The 15,845-nt window shown below is 34.6% G+C and overlaps 1 protein-coding gene across 7 annotated transcripts in view; it reads right to left on the minus strand.

Moving 5' to 3' along the window:
• PCDH9 (protocadherin 9) overlaps positions 1 to 15,845 on the minus strand; it is an 895,458-nt gene that overhangs the window by 651,328 nt on the left and 228,285 nt on the right. The gene's annotated exons all lie outside the window — the stretch shown is intronic.

A 15,845-nucleotide genomic window follows, 5' to 3' on the forward strand; every position in this document is an offset into this window, starting at 1 on the left:
ATTTCAAGGTGACCCAATGAATTAAACTGCTTTAACCAGATGGAAGCCTAAAACTTGGGTTTGATTTTCCAGGTAGAATGTGCTACGTGAGGTCAAGAACTTTTAAAGCATTTTTGCTACCATGAGAGAAACCAGTAAGACTATACATCTTATGACAAAGCAAAGACAAACTCAGAAAATGGCAGCATTATAGAGCAAAATTCCTGATCAAACCATGGTTGATGCCTGTACATCCTGGCCTTTCAGATAGGAGAACCAACGTATTTTTTGTTTGTTTAAGACAGTTTGAGTTTTGTTTTGTTTTGCTTTGCTTTGTTTTGCTGCTGGCAGCCAAGATCTACCATAATATATACAATATTACTATGACCTCCTGAGTGTTTTCAAAATTAAGAAGTAGCTGCAGAACTACAGGCTAACGTGAACGGGATCCCTGCAGCAGTTAGTAGTGCTATCCTGTTAACAGAGATATATCTGAAGTTGTACATTTGTATTTCTTTACACATACATACTTATAAACACAAATCACGTGTTAAGTAAACGATACCCCATTGTTTAACTGACTGTTTTCTGATTTCTATGAATTATTCTTAGGTGCTAAAGATTCTTCTGAGTTCTCACTACCTTTAAAAAGGGGGGAAAAAAGCTATGACATTTTAAAATGTCACTTTGAAGAATAAAATTTACAGATGATGCATTATGATGGAATACTCTTCACTATCCAGAAGTCACTTTAAAAAAAAAGTAAAATAAATGACTAAATGAATGAATAAATAAAATGTTCACTTCCAATTTGTGAAAATGGGAGTGTGTGAGAGAGGTCAGGCATATGTGTGAGATAATTTGGGAGAGAAAAAAAGAAAGATAGAAAGGTAATTAGTCAAATATAAATAGTTTTGGATTATTCACTGCTTTACTTTACCCTTCTTTTGAGAAGGTAATTGGGAACCGATTGCATTCTTGGAATTACTAGAGATGCAGCAGATGGCTTTAAAAATATTCTCAAATTAAAACATGAGTTTAATGTGTGATCTGGCAACAGAAATCATAAACTTTTACTTTATACATCCACTCTTATTTTCACTGATGTAATCTAATGTAAATAAGAATTGCATTCTAGTGAAAAGCTATTTTTTGCAAAATTCTCATCCTGAACATCATATTCTAATACCAACTAAATAAGTGATACAAATGCTCATAACTGTAGGTAACTTACTACTATCTATATACTCTTTTTATACATTACTACTGTACAAATACTCATACTAAGTTTTATAAAATTCAAAATTTCATGAAGACAGTTGTAAAAAAATGGTAACTTTATCAAATGTTAGATTAGGATTGAAAAAACATCTTTACTAGCTCCAGATTCCATTTATTATAAAACAGAGAACAAGGAAATCATTCACTATTTTTTTTAATGGCTGGAATTTTTTTTTTTTAATATTTGCCATCATCTAAGATTGCTTTAAGAATTATTTAAATAAGATATTTAAGTGCTCATGTTAATTGTCAGATCCTTTTAAGGCATCTATAATCTGCATTTTCAAACCATAACATTTTTCCCACCTCTTCAGCATTTCCATAAGAAAGATTCACATGTGGTGCGGCAGGAAAAAACACACTGCTCTGAGTGCTCAGCATATGACTTCTAGATGCTTCCTTCCACTGTTTGACTGACATAGCAAAAATCCTTGAAACCATTCAGCCTTGGGTTTCCTCATTTGTAAAGAACGGAAGCAAGGATATATTTGGATCTGATAAAATATTTTTCAACACTCTAATTCTAAAATGGAACCACATACTGGTTACACTCAAGAAAGCAAACAACAGAAATAAAATCCATCTATATAACAACAAATTATGAAGGGACTACTTTAACAATAATTGAAATTTATTACCAAAATAATTTCTATCAAAAGTTTTATTATCTTTTTCTCCTTTTTTTTTTTTAAGATTTTATTTTAATTTAACAGACAGAAATCACAAGTAGGCAGAGAGGCAGGCAGAGAGAGAGGGGGGAAGCAGACTCCCTGCTGAGCAGAGAGCCCGATGCGGGGCTTGATCCTAGGACCCTGAGATCATGACCTGAGCCGAAAGGCAGAGGCTTTAACCCACTGAGCCGCCCAGCCGCCCCTATCTTTTTCTCCTTAACAAAACAACTGACATGTTATTTTATAGAATATCACTTGTATATTTCTTCACTATTTTTAATGATAAGCAGGTTTTTAATAATTTCCTGCATTGTTGTCAAAGGTTGATTTGAAAAGGTCTCTCATACAAAAGACCCTACAGCTCACTCTTCCTGTTCCAGCTCTGTTGGCTATCTCTCCATTCTTTGAACTGGCCAAGAAAGTCAGCCTCAGGTTATTTGCACTTCTTATTTCTGCCTGAAGCACTTCTCCAAATCTTTGCTTACCTAGACCATTCAGATCTCAGCTCAACTCTTATATTCTTAGAAGAGAGTCCCAGATTTGTCTAGCTATTACTGCCTATTAACACCTTAGTCTCTACTGTTACTTCTCAGGTTTATCTTTTTCAGGGTGCTTATTACAATCTCGCTTGTGTATTGGCTTGTTTTTTTTTCCTTGCCTTGACAAGAATACGCATTCTTTCTGTCTTCTCTACCACCGTGCCAAGATCAGTCCCTGGCAATAAAAACTACCATTGTTGAAGGTATATAAAAGTGCATTTGAACATTTATAATATATTAAAATGCTAAATGATTATTAAAATAATATAAAGTTAATTCATTCACAGTTAATAAATTATGATTATGTTTCATATTTAAGCTGTTTTCATAACTAGGCCTATGAACAAGGAGCTATGCCTAATAAAATACATTGTATATACGGTAAAGTCTGATAATATGTTTTTTCTCCTAAAACTTATTTTAAATTTCAGGTGTTAACAAGACCAGCCATGAACTATATCAAAGTTCACAGGCTATACTTCTCTTTTGATTTCAACCAGGCATCAACATAGCTTATTTGCATGACTGATTATAAAATTGAGTTATTCACTGAATGATGTTCAGCTGCTGTATTGTTCAAGTTCTGTAATAATAACTACAGGACAACTAACTGATAATGGCTTATCATCTTTCTACTACAAAAGCATGTAAATTAGTAAAATAGATGTTTAGTTGTGTGTGTGTGTGTGTGTGTGTGTGTTGGAGTTGAGTATATTGTGTCCTTGCATTTCAATACAGTGGTGCACACTCTTTATACAATCTGGGAGGGAAAAAATGTACAGAAAAGTAATAGTCAATCCTACCTTAAACACCCAGATCGTCAATAGGCACTATATCCATTCCCAAGCCATAAACATGACCTAAAAGAAATTCACAGACTATTTTTCTTTTTCTTTTTAAAGATTTTGCTTACTTTGCTGAGAAAAAGCACAAGCAGGGGGAGCAGCAAGCAGAGGGAGAGGGAGAAGCAGGCTCCCCACTGAGCAGATCTCATCTGCTCATCCCAAGACTCTGGGATCATAACCTAAGCCCAAGGCAGCTGCTTAACCAACTGAGCCACCCAGTCACTCCCAGACTATTTTTCATTAGTAAGGTCTCTTCACCACATCTGCCAAAACAGGAACATAAATATTTCCTGCATTTCCTTTGACACCTTATGAATAAAAAATCTTAACAAAACAAATGCAACAGGGCAAAAAATTCAGATTAACCTGATACTACCTTTTAGATGTAGATTGGAAATAAAGCCCAAAAACTAGACAATCCATCTATACAACTGAAGAGGGAAGAATGACCTTCAGTTGCTTGTTTTATCCTTGATATTTAAGTTAATTGACATCTTATTAGAATTTCTTTTTTTTTTCTTTAAGATTTCATTTATTTATTTGACAGAGAGAGAGACCCCAAGTAGGCAGAGCAGCAGGCAGAGAACGAGGGGGAAGCAGGCTTCCCACTGAGTAAAGACCCGAATGCAGGGCTCAGTTCCAGGACCCTGAGATCATGACCTGAGCTGAAGGTAGAGGCTTAACCCACTGAACCACCCAGGTGCCCTTTATTACAATTTCTATAGTGAATTTTCATAGTGATTTCCAATACACTTTTAGGGGTACTAAAGCCATGATGGTTTGAGATGCCTAAAAATATACAGCAAAGTATTATCAATTGCACAGAATATTGAGCTATACAGTGTTCCATGAGAAGATCTGTTTCATTCTCAATAATATTTCAAGTGTTCAAACTAAACATAAAACAATCACTTAATGAGTAGAATAGAGAAAAAGTAACTATGCAAAACAATAAAACATGATTCCATTATTTTATAATCAATGCAAATATAGTAGACAGATTGGCATATACATATGGTAATATCTGTATTTATACCTGTATCTGTATTTACATCAACATATAGATATGTATCACAAGCAGAAAATTAAAGGAATACTTCAAACTAAATATGAACAAAGCCTACCTCCACAAATGGTATTAAAAAGGGCAGGGATTTTGATTTTTTTAGTTTCTACACTTTAGTTTTACTCAAATTTATTACAGTGAATGCATATTGCTTTGCAATTAAAAGAAAGTTACAATAAAAAGGGAGCTGTAATTTGTATTTTGTATGCTTCTATTTTATTACTTCAAAGTATGCTCTGTAATAAGTGTATTTCTGAGCTTTTGAGAACATTTGAAATCAAGCCCATTTAATGATTCCAAGGCTACAAGTTGGTATTTTTCATGCATGTGAAATATCTATAGAGCCCAGCTTCCTTGCCTGTTTATAAACACTCAGAGGACCCTGGTGTGATCACTGGCATCATTACATTGCTGCTTAATAGCACATGCTGTTGATACATTAATTGCTTTATTGACTATTTTAAAAGTTTATGACCTCATCTGCATTCCAATTTGACCTTGTTTTGCACTTTTCTAGTGAATCGCCACATTCAACAACCTACATAATGTGTATTATACCAATAAATTTACAAAATGAAAAAAGAGTCATATGATATGCACCTCATTATTTTTTTAATCAACTAAATCATCGGTAGGCAGAATTTATATTGCAAAGAACTGCATAATCGCAAAACCGTGATGCTACAGCCTCATGATTAGAAAAGATGCTCCACATTTTTTAAAATGTAATTTTCTTTTAAATAATAATTACCTAATGAGTTGGCCAGGCAATATATTCATGGTCTGAAGCAAGGGAAGTAGCTCTAAAATGTAAACTTTAAATAGAGATTCTTATTAAGAACGTCAAGTAAATTAAGAATGTGCTTTATGACACCATAAATATCTATTCAAAAGTATTTTTAATGGAATAATTGTTTGTAAAACTTGAATAAAATCCTTTGCTCCCCAAGAAATGAAAGTTTATTGGACAATGCACACAAGTTAATCGAGGCCATAGAAATTTGGTTATGATGCAAGATGAAAATAAAATGCTCTATCTCGAAGGCAACTTTTTAACATGTGGTCTGATGTTTATACAATAAAATCTCACACAAAGCACTTCTGCCAGTTTCTCCATTTCCAGTCCACCCTCAAAATGCCAAGAAAAGGTTTTTTAAGAGTCCTCACACAATTTCTCCCTCACTAGACACCTAAAGGCAAGTTTGTGAGCTTTGTGTTTAAAAAAAAAAAAAAAAAAAAAAAAAAAAGCACAAGACAAGGTAGTACATTTCATGACAGAAAGAATGACATAGACGTTTGGGATATTTGTTGAATTTTCATTATTGGAGATTATTGTTCTATACAGTGCTCTGAGTGCTTAGAAAATGGTTTAGAAAGTAGAGCACACACAATATTTCCCATATGAAATGTAAATGAAGGAACTAGGCAAGAATGCAAATGAAAAAAGGGGAAAGAACTAGTAGGCATTAGAATATTGGAACTAGGTGCAATTACCTATTCCTATTTCTTTTTACAGATGAGGAAATGAATACCCATGATCATTAGATGATTTTTTCACAGCTTCATTCAGTATTAGTAGGGGTGCAATGGTGATCTACACCAAAAAGATCTTGTAACTATTTATCCAGAGCTTTGTTGCTGATGGCGGTTGCAGAGAAGATTACGGGGAGCCATTCAGGGCAAAAAAAAAAAAAAAAAGCGATGTTCAAATTTGCTGACATGTTAAAGAAATTCTCACATGCAGCAAACTTTGTTGGCGCACAACATATTCACTAGCAACAGAACTACTCTCGGAAGGTAGGTGAGTTTTGGAGAAAGATTTTTGAGGGGTGAAATTAAAGACCTATGTTTAATTCTCAAACACAGTGAATAAGTACTGGTATAAATATACTGTATGTTACAACATGAACTGATTGTGACTCCAACTGAAATAATATGGAGCAACCAGAATGTGTATCATTGAAAAAAATTACATCCTAATTAGTTTTTGAATAATCTATTTAATTTACGAACTAACAAGAAATGTTAAATTAGCTAGAAATATTCTCCTTATCTGACCCACCAATACCCCAAATGACCTTATGAAATAAGACAGTCACAATGCTATCAGGAACAGGCAAGTTCCTTAATATAGAGACTGTAGCCATTAAATAGTCTACAATTTAATTTCATCTTTCCAATGGTTTGCTTCCTATGATCTTACAAATAAAATAATTTGAGAAACAGACAAAAATTTATTCCTCCACTAATTTTATCAAGTAATAAATGCCACTTGGTGATTGTAGAAATAGCACTTTATGAAATTACTCTTTGCTCCTAAGTCTTTTTTTTACTCAACCTCTCTACCAGAAAGACTTTCATCTCAGCTTCAGCTCTAAATCACTTTATTCATGAATAATGAACTAACAATCCTGTGTACTTGTGAATTATTTTAGATATCTAAATTATTGTTAAAATTTACATCCTCACTTCATGTGACAGAGTGTCTAATTGACTATGCACTTGATAAAGCAGCCACTTCCTAAGACTCTCACAGAATATTAAAGAACAGGGTGAGCCATTAGCACAATGGGGAAATAAAAAATTGAACAAGGAATAATACTTTTTCAGACCAGCAGCATTTCCACCTGCATTGTAGAACAACTCAAAATTACCATCTTACTAGATGCCTCGGCCATTTCCTTAGAAGAAACAAGGCACTCTATAATAGCACATTTCAGAGACTGATGAAAAATAATAAGTTTTCAAGCCATAGCAGTATAATAAATGTATCAGCAACTTTTTTTTATCTAAAAAAAGATAGTAATTCTTTTCAATGGAAGAAAGTTTGTGGTTTTTTGTTTGTGTTCTTTTATTTTTCTGTAATTGTTTACAGTTTTCTAACTCCTTTACAAATTTGGTAATAGTCCGGTGAATGGGGCTATTAATTTAAAGGCTAAACTGGATGAAATTTAAAATAATCAAGTATAGCCTTAAATCTTGAGGAGTGAAATAGGATAGTTTTAAAACTTAGATTATCAAAAACAGTTATAAGCAGTAAACTCCAAACACTAGCTATGCCTGGGCTGGTGAAAACTCAAGGGACAGTCCATTATCTCTCTATCCTCTTCCTTTTCCTTAGAAGAATACAGCATTTGTGAAAGTTAAGTAAATGTCAGAACCAAATCAATATCAAAGATAAATTCAAAGGGGTGCCTGGGTGGCTCAGCCATTAAGTGTCTGCCTTCAGCTCAGGGCATGATCCTAAGGTCCTGGGATCGAGACCCCCATCAGGCTCTCTGCTCAGCGGGAAGCCTGCTTCTCCCTCTCACACTCCTTGCTTGTGTTCCCTCTCTCACCATGTCTCTCTGTGTCAACTAAATAAATAAAATCTTTCGGCACCTGGGTGGCTCAGTTGGTTAAGTGACTGCCTTCAGCTCAGGTCATAACCCTGGAATCCTGGGATTGAGTCCTGCATCGGGCTCCCAGCTCTACAGGGACTCTTCCTTTCCCTCTCACCATCTCCTCACTCATACTCTCTCTCACTCTCTCTCAAATAAATAAATAAAATATTAAAAAATAAATAAATTCAATAGCAAACAAAATTGATAGCTACTTCTCGTTTATGTTCAAAAGAAATTCATGTTTCTGAAGAGCATAGATAGCTCCACATTTGATTTCTAATAAAATACTAAGGTTTATGCTTATATTTGATGTTTTCATTATCCATTGGATAACTTACATAATTTCTATCTTCTAATTCCTACTCATACTAATTTTGATTAAAGTTTTCCATATTTTTTTCTTAACAGAGAAGTATTTATTTCTAAAGAATAAGTTCACTCATATCAACACCCTAGAAACATCTGCTTTGACCCCATAATCCCACCTTAAAGAAGCTATCCTATAGAAATGACTAGATACGCACATAATTTTTATAGAAAGATGTTCATAGCAATGATACTTATGACGACAACAACAAAAAAAAAAAAAACAAAAAAACAGAAAAGAACCAAAGTCAAAGTTAGGGAGATTATTAAATAAGTTACAATACACAAATCGTAAAAAGATATAAAAATGACCAACAGGTACATGAAAAGATGCTCAACATCATTAGTCACAACAGAAATGCAAATCAAAACCACAACAGATACCACTTCAGACACACTAAAATTGACCAACACAAAATGAAAAAGAAGTGTTGGTGAAGATGTAAAGAAACTGGGAAAGTGCTGATGGGAGTATAAAATCAGTGACTGTGATAAACGGGTTGGTAGTTCTGCCAACACAGTATTACCATGTGACCTAGAAATTCCACTCCTATGTATATACTCAAGAGAACTGAATATGGGTGTTCAAACTAATTTTTGGCAGCACTACTCAAATGGTCAGAATGTGAACACCACCCAAATGTCTATCAACTGATGAATAAACAAAATGTGGTATTACACATTTATGTGGTATTACACAATGGAACATTACTCAAGCATAAAAAGGAATGATGTATGGCCATAGTTGTTACATGTGCATAAAACCTGAAAACATTATGCTGAGTGAAAGAAGCCACAAAAGTCACCAAAAGGCCATATGTTGTATGATTCCATTTATATGACATATCTAAATCAAACAAATTCATAAAGACAGTAAACAGGTTAGAGGTTGCCAGGGGCTAGGAAGAGAGAGTGGAAGTGACTACTTAATGCACAAGGAGTTTCCTTTTGGGGTGATGAGAATCTGGAACTACATTTTGGTGATGGCTGCACAGCACCATAAAATGTACTAAATACCACTGAACTGTACACTTAAAATTGTTAAAAAGGGAAATCTCTTGTTATGACTATTTTACTGTATAAAAAAGCTACAATCATAAAATGGGGAAAAAAAGGAAAAAGTTCACTATAGAAAATAGAAAAAAAATGGGCTCTGGCATTTCTCTCTTCATAAATTTGGTTTTCTTGTTATTGTTTAATGATAATTTTTCTTTCCAGAAGACCAGTCTGAAGGATTTCAATATTAGTATTCTTTTTTTTTTTTTAGTATGTCCTTGATTCTAGTTTGCCAACACCAGAGTTCATAAAATATTTTAATCTTTTTTCTGTGAGTCAGTGCTTTTAACCTGTCTACACTCCATAACTTATCTGTATATATAACAGAATCAACAGGGAGCTCCAAGGCAGCAAGTATAAACTTAATTTTGTAAAACCAATTCATTCATATCCAAAAACTATTAATAAAGAAGAACAGATGAAGCACATTTTCCCCCACTGCAATGGACCAGGATGATTCATGCTGTTTTACCAAAATTAACTGTCTCCTGTACATGTTACCCAAAGAGTACTTTCCAGGAAGGAAAAAAAAATTATTTCTAAGAATCATGGGAGACGTCACAATAAAATTACTTTCTCCAGCTACACACTTTTTTTAAAGTATAATTTTGATTTACTCTTCTGTAACAAACTTAGCATATGCCATTATTTCAGTTTATCTCAAATTTAATTAATTCATTGTAATTTCACTTAACTAACTGCTTTTCAATTCCATTAACATTTTTACCTAAGCTCAAGTAAAAGTAAAGCATAGTTTCATAAAAGAAATAAAATATTTTCCTTAGGGGAAAAATAATAGTGTTTTCATGAAGGATAGCAATAAGTTTCACTAGCAAACATATAAATGGAAATGAGAGAAGGAGGCAATGTAAAAAATCATTGGGGCATACTTCTTGATTATTAGGAAAAGTCTCATACTTTAATATTTCAGAATGTGGGAAATGATAGATGATCATGTTAGAGTATATATTTTTTATTTAATATTACTTCCTTCCCATTTGATGGAAGTTTTAAGTCTCCACTGATAGAGTAAAATTTCTTTTTGCCTAAAGTTACAGTGAAAAGCAGTGCCACAAACTCTAGATTTTTAGAGATCTATATTAAGATAGTGACCACTGACTTCTAACAAATCTTTTATGTCTTTTGATCTATCAATGAACAGATTATAACCTGAGATTCAGGAGAAGTAAGGAAACTAATATCCTCACAGGAAAACAAATGCTTTAGTCATCTACTGATACATTCACTCATTAAATTCCTTCTGAGGCCCTACCGCATTCTACAAATTTTGTGCCAGTAGATGGGGTACACTGAGGAAAGACACTGGAAGGGAAGGGATCTTACTTGACATTGAGGAAACTCTTTTCTCCAGTGGGGTGAGGCACCCTGAAATGACATCAAGCTATCAGAAGTGTTGCTTGTTCTCCTTGCCAGTGCACCAGATTAACTACATCTAAGCAATGTTCTTTTAACTATTATACCTCTTCTGTGATATCAATTCATGTATTCTTTAATACATCATTACAATTGTTAGAAGATGAGCTCTTTTAATTTTAGAGCCAGTATCTGTCTTCCCTTCACAGCCGCTTGACATTCTTAGTTCAATAGAGTGGGTGGTACAAAAACATTGACTAATTAATGACTTAATCCAGACATAAAACCCTGGACAACTTCTGACTAGTCAGAACAACAAACTATCTGATAAAAATGTGTGTTCCAAAAGACAAAGGACAGAACAGCAAAGAAACAGGCCAATGAATTTCATCATCAAGGATCTCCTAGGGCTAAAGAATGTCATTATTTTTGCCTGTTAATCGTCTTTATGAAAATGTAAATCAGAACTACAGAGTAAAAATCTCGGATCACTTAGAGTTTTGATCCAAAAAAAAAAAAAATCCAGAAAGGACTACAGCTAAAAAGTAAAATAGCAACAAAGGAGAAAACATATCTGCCATTGTCATATGAAGAAAATGTTCTACATCAAAGTTTAGACACTAAAATTTAGATTTACTATAAAATGAACTCTACTAAAGACAAGAAATAATCTTCAGTCTTTGTGAAACAATTTTCTCTGAATTGCTCACGCTATTTATTATTTTGTAAGGAGTGACTCCACAAAGAATTTGCCCCTAACAATGATCAGTGTTTAGTATGTTGTATTAATAGGTAGTAACCATTTGTGAAATATCCATTGGAAAAAAATGAATTAATTAATATATAATAAATGGAAAAATGATTAAACAAGGAAAGTTCTTTTTTGTTTTCCTGATTTACCTGATATTTACTTACATACTAAATATGGAAAAATAAGACATCAATAATTCTAACTTTCTATAAAAAAACACTTTAGTTTAATTATTTTATTTGGGGAAAGATTTAAGTTAGATCAAGTCCTGACATAACCTTTGTTCAGTATAATCTGAGGCATGGCTATGAAGCAAGACCAGCCATTTCAGAAAGCAAAACTGTTAGTATACTGTCAATGAAAGACCTTAAGGAAAGGAAGATGACTTCTCTGTTTTTCTATTGAAGCTTCTCATTTACTCTAAAGGGGGAGGGAGCAGAGAGACTGACTAGCAGACTTCCTCACTAGTACAACAGTAAATACGGAAGAATTTCAGTTGCAGCCATGTCATACTACTCTCCTTCTTCTTTACACCTTGGCTCATAATACAAAAGACATACCAAAACGCTGGGAGGAGTGGGAGGGAAAAAAATCAATGGGTAAATAATTTGTGAGGTAACCTGTTAAGAACTCTGATTTTATAAAATTTTTTTAAAAAATTATCTATACATAAACCATTTTCATGATCTAAGAATGAAAAAGATCAGGATTCTCTAATCATTCAATTTCATGAAACCCCTTAGAAGGCTAGAGATAAATAGGTTCTTTTTTTTTTTTTTTTTTTATGTTCTGCAGCATAAGTACCAGCTTGAGAAAACACAAAGCATACTAGTTGTTTTAACAGAGAAAATTTAACATAGAGAATTATTAATCAGATGTTGGACAGTTAAAGATGCAAATAAAAAAGTGAGAAAAAGAAGGAAGGAGAGGGAAGAAGGAAGGAGGGAAGGAAGAAAAGGAATGAAAAAAAGACACTGAGATAACATAGTTATGAATACCTGAGGAAAGGATCAAACACTTATATAGCTTAGGACACAAAGGGAAGAGCTCGGGGTTATTAGACATGGATGCCTGCCAGAGGACCCCACAGAATTGGAACTTGGACTTCGGAAGAGGAGCACTGCTCGGCTCTGCCTGGTGACTCCAAGGCGGTACAATGGGACAGAGTCTAGGAATGAAGAAAAAGAAGAAAAGCAATGGAAAAAGGAAAGGACTGCTGCCTGATGAGGGACTGTGGCCAAGGGACAATGAAAGACATGACTAGCAAAGAAGGAAGCCATGTTCCCCTCTCTCAGGACAGTGAGCCTTCCTCAGGAGTTCCCTGTTTGTAGATCCTAAGGGAAAGCCAGAGGGCCAAGGGGAAACGTAGTTCCAAGATCCCGTTCCCTGAAATCACAGAGCTGGTAGGTCTGGAGCTGGAAGATAATAGCTTAATAACTGGCAATGAAATTTAATCAAGGAAATTAGGATGTGATAACTGGTAAGATTCCTTTCATTTTTTTAAATCATGATATCATTCAGTGGAAGAACTCGAGGTAAGGTACTGACTCCAGACATAGCACGAAGCATGTCCACAGGCTAGGTGGTCCAGGACTTCTGAGAGCAAGCGAAAAGATGAAAACCTTTAAAGTATGATTTTGTCATCAGATCTCCCTTTTTGAGTCTCCTGTGAAAAGAATCATTCCCTCAGTGATTCAGTGGCATTGTCTACAAAACTGTACTGACTTCGTATCTTATTCTATACTGTCTATAAATATAGGCTAAAACCACAAGAGGATCTGGCTATATTTGGTATGCCCCATCTATCATGGGACAGTTAATTTGTGCATTCATCTTTTAAAACTAATAATGAATTTCTAAAACCTTTTAAATGGGCTTAAGTTTTGTAATCCATTTATTGAACATGCCCGCAATGAAAAATTAATTATTAAACAAGAACCTTGGGAAGACATCAGCGGCCTTGTCACCCACGCACCAGATTGATAACATGTCAGTTTCCAGACCGGGAAGGGTGCTGACAACTCTCAAATTTAAACCTAGAAAGGTAATGCTAAGCATGTCATGGCGTAAGTCACATTTTTAATTTATTTTTTATTAAATGTTAGATAGAATAAATTCATCCATGCCTCTCAAACTCCTCCTGATTAAATGAGCTGGCACTCTTTCAAATTTAAAGTATGGTTACAGCTTCTCAAGGGCATCAGAAACGCTGAAGCATAAGACAACAGTAAATACAAAAGGCAAAAGAGGTGGACAGTGATATATTCACCAGCACCACAGGCGAAGTGAGGTTTTTGAAAATGCTGAGGCTAACAAAACAAGGGCGGCACACTCCCCAAATGGTAAATGCACCTGGAGTCAGAGGCTGTTTTAGTGCTGGTGCATAAATGTGTCCACCACTAAGGTTGAAAAAAAAAAAAAGTAAGAAAGAAAGGAAAAAGAAACCCTAAGAAACAGAAAGGAACAGCTGTAACCAATTTTCAAACTCTAAGTTTTAGGGTTGGGTTAAGAAGTCAGGAGAATTGTCAATATTTGTGTCAGTTCTACCCTTTAATTTTGCAAAGTGAAGACGGTTTTCTATGACTATAAAGAAGAACAGAACATCTGTTGTATTGTGTGTTCCTGCAGCAAATACTGCAGCATCTTGAACTCTCTTCCTTCCAGGCAGAGCTCAATCTCATTCTGTAAAATGATTAGAATATAGTTTATATCAAACATACTCAACCAGGTCAGAGAGAAGAGATCATCCGTATTACTGCTATCTAAAATGCTCTGAAATACTAAACTCAAATAAAAAGAGCCTGAATGAACAAACTGATGATTACTGAGACCTCTTCAATGACTATTATTGGGCCACTATATTTGAAAAAAAGATAAGGCAGATCTTCACAGTATATTTCTTCACAGTTTATAATCCTCATTCATCTTTTTTCCATTAAACAGTTAGTTTGCCACTCACTGGGCAAAGGGGCTACATGGTAAGGAAGATAAAAATATGTAAACAGCCCTGTCTAGCCTCACAGAGCTTTTCAATAAGAAGATACGGCAAGGGAGAACATTAAGTCTTATCTGAGAGGCACAAGAAAAGTACTAAATAAACTGTAGCTTGGGTCCTCAGAGGAAATTTCATTAAGAGACTGTCTTTTGAGCTAGACAGTTTATTGACCATTACTATGTTCCAGGCAGTTAGGATATACTGGTGACCGGTCACAGATTCCTGCCCTTGCAAAGCTAACATTCCAGTGAGTGGAGGCAAATTATTTGCAATAGTTATAATAAAAGTAAGTTATATGGCATGTTAGAACATTAATGCTAAGAAAAAAAGAAAAGCAGAGGTTAGTTGGGGATGCAGAGTGCCCATGCTGGGAATAAGTGATTACAATTTTAAATAGGGTGAATGAGATAGGCTTCATTGAGAAAGTGACATTTGAACAAGAACTTGAAGAATTTTAATAAGCATTTGCTTGTGGGAAAGACTGTTTTAAGGAAGGATATAGCATCAAAATTATAGCTCATTTTTATGTTTATCCTAGGAGCCTAGTACTAAACAGGCTGACACAGAACAGGCACAGAAAAGTATACTGAATAAAGGCATGAGCAAATTTAGAGTATTACCTAGTCCACTTGCCCAAATGCGAACAGTCCCATTTAGTTAGGAAGGGTGTCTTTGTAGCAGGATCACTGTAGCAAAAGCTAAAAAGTTAGGTCAAAGTCTTATTTCAAGTTCAAAGATAAAGGATTTTATAGGAAATTCAGTATGGCACTGAAAACTACTGGTTTTTAACTAGAGTCAAGGTGTCATGGAAAAAAGAAGAAAAGAATTGTGTTGTAAAGGGTGTCTGCATTGGATTAGACTGGAGACAGGAGAGGTGATTAATAGGTTTTTAAATATTCTTTAAAAGAGATAACACAGACTTCATCTCAGATTATGACATTGGAACTTGAACACTGGGCCATACCCAAAAGAAACTACCCACTCATTCAGTGAGAGCTGAAAAAACGTCCTATTATTAAAATTCAAAAATAAAAAGTGAAGACTTCAATCAATCATTATTGACTACAACACAAACCAAGATGAATCATCAATACCTCAGAAAGAGTCGGAATCCTTTGCCAACTATACCAGCCTCCTTTTCATCCTTCATAACCACGTGCCTGACCAACCACCCCTTAGAATGCTGTGCTCTCCAAACCAACCAGGTTCTCCCCCACCTCTTGGCCTGTGCTCAGGCTATATAGTGTTTATCCTTTTGTACTCAGTCTGACAAACTCCTGCTTAACCTTCAAGGCCCAGTTCATATGTCATTTGATCACAAAATCAACTAATTCGGCTTGAAATGTCAAGCAGGTGTGAGAGTCAGCAGCAAGTAGTAGAAATGCCAATAACAAATGGAAGTAGCAAAGGAAAAACATTAAAAAAAAAAAAAGATGTGAAGGGAGATGAGCAAACACATTTATATTGCTCAAGTATATGCTACCTTTGTATATTTCTTTGGCACTCTTCGACTGTTAAACTAAATAAAGTTACTGTTAA

This window comes from Neovison vison, chromosome 5, assembly GCF_020171115.1.
Source record: "Neovison vison isolate M4711 chromosome 5, ASM_NN_V1, whole genome shotgun sequence".
Taxonomy (NCBI): domain Eukaryota; kingdom Metazoa; phylum Chordata; class Mammalia; order Carnivora; family Mustelidae; genus Neogale; species Neogale vison.